We start from the raw sequence: 6,695 nt of genomic DNA, 5'->3' as shown, positions 1-6,695 counted from the left end.
ATCCACATACTGCAGAGCCTGAACGTGAAGTACAGCCAGCAAAGCCGGGCCCAGGTGGGGGATGTTCCGGAGGAATCAGAAGGAAGCACTATCAATAACACAAATCTGGGTGTTGACTAGTTGCCGCTTCAATGCAAAGGAGCCACCTGGATCTGCCGCATGTGACATGCAGTGCGGCAGCCTTATAGCTCATGCTGGAAAGCTGGCCAGCAGGACGCCACAGAAGTCAATTAGCAGAGCTCCGGAAGGGAGCTGCCCCAAGTGGCCGCCAAGGAACCGACGGCCCCTCCTGAGATGCAAGAGCCAGCCGCTACCAAGGCCTCCGGCATCATGGGCCAACGCAGGAACATCTAAGGGTACTCTGAGATGACAAGCTGACTTTGGCAGGGGCAGTGCTAGAATCTCAAGCCATCTATTGCTTAGCTCTAGCTGTCAGACTGAGAGCATGGTTCTTAAAACATCTGAAAGAATCATTCGGGGCTTCAGCCCCAAATGCTCCAGCCTAACCACACCACTGGACTCTGCCAAGATCCACAGATGCCCAGCATAGGGGGCCATGGCACCTTTGGCGTGGCTGTTCCTCAATGCCTGGTGAGAATCAGCAGGTACAGAAGAACAAAGCTCCCACGCAGGCCATCAGCCATCATAACTAAAGCCCTCAGACTCATCTGATGCCAGTGAAAACCGCCTTGTGCCAAGTCATACTAAGGCTGTAAAAAGGAGAGCTTGCCAAGGTAGAGTTAGTATAAAGGTATGCCAACTTTCCTTAGTAAAGATCCAGACTGCAAAAGAAGGTTGACACTTTGCCAGTAAGAAAATTATTAGCTTATTGGTCCCTTTCTAAAAAGGGAGCTTGTTGCCCCTGCTCCATAATCACCCAGTGGGTTTGTCTGGGTGGGATTTCAATGAGAGTTAGCCCATTGAGTGCTGACATTTATTTTAGTTCAGGCATGGTAAAGGCCACCCATTGAAAAAGCAGCTGAAAAGTGAAACACAGTTTTCAGAAACTGATGTGTCACATCGTAGTAAACTGCAGTGCTGAAAATGGAAAAGAAGGGAAACAACTACGGTAACACTTTACTTAAAGCTGTCATCTACAGTATAATGGATTATAGATACTTTCATAATGCATTGTAGTGGTCAGTATATGAATTAATAAAGCATTACATCTCCCATTGACATCTTCATAAGGCATTTACTTCATAAGCTCCAATTAACTTCTCATCTATAATACATTATGAATACCTTCATAATCATTATAATGGCCAGTATAAGAATTATGGATGCTATATTCTGCACTGTGAAGGTATCTACAATGCACTATACAAGACTTCATAAGGCATAAATAATCCATAATAAATATGGTTATAATGTATGGGCATCGCCGCCATTAAATCTGAGGGGGACGTGTCCCCCTCACATTTCATAATTATTTGTTTGGACCCCCCCATATTTAACATAAAATATTAATTTTATGCCAGTGTGTCGTCCCCCCCCCCCCATTCAAAATGCTTCTGACGCCCCTGCTATAATGTGTTATGGTTTTTTATTATAGCCATGTTTATAATGCTTTATGAATGGATTATAATGTTATGAAGGTGTATGACCTATGTAAGAATCATAGATTCTTATAGGCAGTGTATGGCTCAGAAAATATGTATCTAGTTGAGAATATGTATCTAGTTGTACCTGGCCAACAGCGTTGAGAGCATGATGTGATCTTATCTAAGGAAGGTGAAGACATTATTCTCTGAATTTACTCTGATACTCATACTTTATTTTAGAATTTTCTTTTTTTTATTAAATCCATAACATGGCAACCCAAGAGCCTATTCCAGGCCGCACAGGGAACACCCTGAATGAGATACCCATCCATCACAATGCACACACACTCGCTCATATACTACAGGCAATTTAGAGATGCCAATTCACCTAGACTGCTTGTCTTTGGACTTTAGCACAAAACCAGAATACCCAGAAAAAAACCCAACAGAGGCAGAAGATAACAAACTAGTCAAAAGAGCAGGGATGGGAGTTGAACCCCCAGCCCTGGAACGTTAGGGCAAGAGAACTCAGCAACACCATATCACTGATTTATTAGTATATAACTTTATTATATTTGATCATAATCCAGCTGGCCATAGACTACATGCTGACATGCTGGTTCCTACCAGCTATTTCCTAAAAGCATCCCCCCATTCCCTCTGCCCCTTCCTTCCTCCACCCTTCCACTATCATTGCAGTAAAACAGGGCAGGGGATGTCAGTAGTCTTCTGGGAGTACAGTGCCACCTGCTGGCAGTTATTTCCCAGCTGTCTGTGGCAGACAGAGATTGTAGAAGGAGCAGTGATCCAGGGAGCCCACACTCCTCCAGGAGACCCACCCCGAATGCTGCACTGCTGCCCTCTCCAGTGGGGGGCCATAATAGTGTGGGTCCAGCACCAGCATATGAATTTCTTGGGCCCCTGTACACACACCCAGGATGCCCTTGGATGAATTGTCTCGATCCCCGCCCATCATGACTGGTGAACCGTGGGTCTCAAAGTGGTGGTGGAGCTCCTCAAAGTGGTGGTGGAGCTCTGATCCTCCACCTGGCACATGCAGGATGCGGCAGGGAACATCATAAAGGTGGTCCAGAACAAGGGCAGCCTCAAAAGTTCCGATCCACTCGCGGGATCCTATAAATGAGGGAGGCTTGTCCTCCATGGTGACCAGAGCTTGCTGAATTCAGGCAGGCTGGGTACGAGTTTCTGATAACTTCGTTGTGATCCATTTACACACAGCCAGGAAGAAAGAGTCTGCAAAGTGCGGTAGCCGCAGCCCCAGCCCCTATCATCTTGTCCGTCACAACCATAATGAAAATACAGACACTCCCCAGACACTAGGGAGCGTCTGACAATTGTCGTCTCAGGGTCCGGGAGTCCAAAGTGTGCATTTCTCAGCAGAGCCAAATCCCAGCTGCCATTCCTTGCTGTCATATTCCGACATTCGGTCTGTACGATCCTTTGATTCTTTCTCCCCAGTCTATCTGTGAAGTCTAGTTTTAGGCTTAATCAGTCATGTATTCCTCTTTCTACGTTTTTTTTCCTCAAATAACAATGTTGAAATTAGTCGCGTGCAACGTTTGAGTCAATGTCTTCTCTCCGTCTTTAGCAGGTACATTCTCGCTTTGACATATCCGAGTTCGTTTTGTGGCATATATTTTGCCTGGTGAAGTAAAGAAAGTCACACAACAGGCAAAAACAGCTTCACGACATACCTTTGGGAACTCAGTAGATTGATTTACTAAAAACACGCAGTCGTCTTACAATGATGAAATAGGTTTCTAAATTAATAACTTGCTACCTTTCGAAATAATAGACAGCTACTTAGCCTGTTAGCGGAGCGTCCGTCTCTATATTAATTCCCCTAAGAAACCAAACCCAGGAAAAACACATAAATGGTTCCCACTGCATCCGATTTAATTAGTTGGTATGATTTTACTTTACTTTTAACACGTGACTCAACAGATGTTCAGCAAACATTTTGCTGTTACCTCGACTGGAAATAATGCAGATTCTAAATCCCATATTTGTGTAATTTCAAGACGATTGAGATATGTACAGAAATTCAGTAAGTTGCATTTGGCTGGCATGGTTCTAACTGCTCTGCTGAGCTACAGTCTAATCCTGTGGCCTGAAACAGTCTGGTAGTCTGATTATAAGAGAAGGCATCATCATGCTTACTGTTAAATGTTACTATATTGGGTGACGATATTCCACCATGACATAACATGAATACCTGTCCCTGAACTTACCTATAACTTCGGCCACATAGCGGCTTTAAAGAGAAATTCTAACCAAAACAATAACATCAATTTTGACGGAATGTTATACCCTTCATTCAATATATATATTATAATTGGAAGTAACGTAACATGACTAGATGGATCGACTGATGTCAGACATAGACATATTTTAAACAAATTCCGCATACCATTTCAATATTCTAATCTAGTTTCCATTCTTTAGGAAGCACAAATTAGAGCACATGTGAGCAAGTGGTGAGAGACTGGAATGTGACCAGGTTAACCAGTGCAGACCCACAGATCACTCTGGATTAACTGGGATCACATTTATGTGCTTATTAATCCCATTACAATGCACAACTACAGAACCCTTGTGCTATAGAAAGAGCCTAATAAATGTTGACAGATATGTATCTGTACTCCAGCTATCAACACAGCATTGGCTTTTGCACTCTCTCCTTATGCATATAACAGAGGTGTCCAGCTCCCTAGAATCAAATTAAGTTAGATTGGATGAACTGAAATGTTTCAGCATGTGTGGGACAGGCAGATAAATATGTGGCCACTTTCACCACCAGTCCACATCAAGATAATAAAAACAAAACATGCATTATTTTGTTTTCCAAGCGGAACTCTAGTATAGATACGGTGTGGTGCAACTACCCCCAAAATTATAACAGGCTCCTTCCTGATGGCCACCCCAATCAAAATTTTCTATGATGCCACTAGAATGGGAGTAGGCAGCAGGTGAGGTGAAACACCCCCATCGGCACTGGGGTGTACTTGTCATAGCCAGGGTTGTGGAGAAGCTTGGATACCCTGGGGGATTCAGGGGTCCCAGCACTTCTCAGGGGCCCTTGGATAAATACAATTATACATAAAACTGAACGTTGGATCAAGGTGACATTTTGTCAGGGGACCCAGAATTTCTAGGCATGCCCCTGCCTACAGTAATAAATAGTTCGCATAACTTTAAAAATGGAAGGATATTGCTGGGTGGTTGTAAGCTCCGTGAATAAAATGAGTAATACGAGATGCTGGACAGTTCCTTCCTTCAGCTGTACTAACGGAGGCTTCACAGCTCCGACTTTACATAAACTCATATTAAATGTATGCAGTATTTTCATAACCACTAGGGGGCCCTATAGGGTTTAAATGTCGACACGATTACCAGTGTGTCTATAACATCTGTGCAATATCAATTGCATTAAATACGCTCAGTACAATTCATATTCTGATGAAATTTCTGGAATTTACAAATTTTACAAATATATAGATGTTGGGAGTAAAATGAAACATAATGGGTAAATGGCTTCCGATTAGTACGTCTGCTGCTCCGTTCGTCATTTCTGTGAGTTTCTTGCTAATCGGGGTGACTCGGGCAGCTCCGGAGAGATGCCATGGATTCCAGCCCGTATTTCCATCTTCTGACCTTTGCATGAGGCTCTTGGTGCACGCGCCGAGCGGTAAATGGTTGTCTTTCTCCGAGTGGCTTCCTTTTCTAGATGCTTCCTTGCATTCCGATCGTTGCTTTAACTATTCTTAATTCCTTCCTCCGCCCATATCGCTGCATTTATTTACCGCACAGCTCTGCCTCGAATATCGGGAAAGTGGTGCGCCAATTAACACGCGCCCCTGAACCGTACGACGCATATGGGAGGACCGATTTAGAAGTGCACGATCGGAAGCTGTTTAAATATATGTATTTGATTCCCCCTAATTCCCACCATTTTGCCCAGTTTATCCACATGGCACGCTGAGTGATGATTACTGGCGCTGGCATTAAGTCCCAACTGGGTTTCCTCATCTACCAATGCTATAGGGCATTTCTCTTAGCAGGGTCTGAAATTACATTAAATGCCTCAGTGATGCTTTACTTTGATCGCAGGGGCTGTTGTATTAAGAACCGTTACCCTGATTGCCTCTTCGTGGTAATGAAATGGCTCATTTAACAACTGTATTTATGAAAATCTAAATTGAATAATTTGCATAACTGAAGTAACACACTCCATTCTTGCATTTTTAATCTGGACACAGATTAGGTATTTGTCAGTTGTGTGTTGTAACTCCCAAGACAGTGTTGGATTTGTTTCACATGCTGAGCATGAAAGACAGATGATGTCCCGGGGAAGTACTCCCATAGTGCTGGACTGTAGTGAAGAGAGGGACACGATGGCTTTCAATGACAGCACGGATGGAAAGTCCAAAAATACGGGGGTGTTCCTCGGACCTCACTGGACTGGGAACAGAAGAAGGCGTAGTTATTGGACAAATGTTAGGTGGCAACAAGTTAAGAAGTTGAGGAAATGGGTCACATATTACATTCTCACCTATTTGGAGTTTCAAGTCGAATGAATTCCTGAAGTTTGAGGTTACCCTTGTTTTAACACCTTGTTTAAGTTCATGGTGATGTTTTTAAAGCTTGATCATCATTCATTGCAAAAATGCAAATTTATATGTGCGATTAATATTTTTGTATGTTTTGTCCAATTTAAATGGTATTTTTCAGAGTAAAATTAATGAAGTAGGCCTATATTAATATTCATATATATATATATATATATATATATATATATATATTCAGATAAAGATCATTATATGCATTCCATGATGATGATGATGGTGATGATGAAGAGACAAGTATTGGTAGCTTCCTCCACAAACCAAGCCAAGCAAACTTCACCTAAAAATAATTGCAATAAAGCATTGAAAAGCTGAAATAGGCCTGTCTGTATGTCACAGGGGGAGCTGTGCACCTGTAGGCCAAGGTCTGAGGCCAGGCTGGTATTGTGCTCAGAAAACACACATTGCTGGATGTGGACACTCACTGGATCTCAAACGAAAGATTATAATATGTTCATGCGTTAAGATAATTTAATGACACAGATACATATCAATACACAGAGCA

The 6,695-nt window shown here is 42.7% G+C and overlaps 1 pseudogene; it reads right to left on the bottom strand.

Annotated features, from left to right (window-relative positions):
* Window positions 1-2,086: 2,086 nt before the first annotated feature.
* LOC140587525 (ufm1-specific protease 1-like) lies at window positions 2,087-3,428 on the bottom strand (annotated as a pseudogene).
* Window positions 3,429-6,695: the final 3,267 nt, after the last annotated feature.

Source organism: Paramormyrops kingsleyae, unplaced genomic scaffold, assembly GCF_048594095.1.
Source record: "Paramormyrops kingsleyae isolate MSU_618 unplaced genomic scaffold, PKINGS_0.4 ups309, whole genome shotgun sequence".
In the NCBI taxonomy this organism is placed as follows: Eukaryota; Metazoa; Chordata; class Actinopteri; order Osteoglossiformes; family Mormyridae; genus Paramormyrops; species Paramormyrops kingsleyae.
This window is presented reverse-complemented; position numbering and strand designations above follow the sequence as displayed.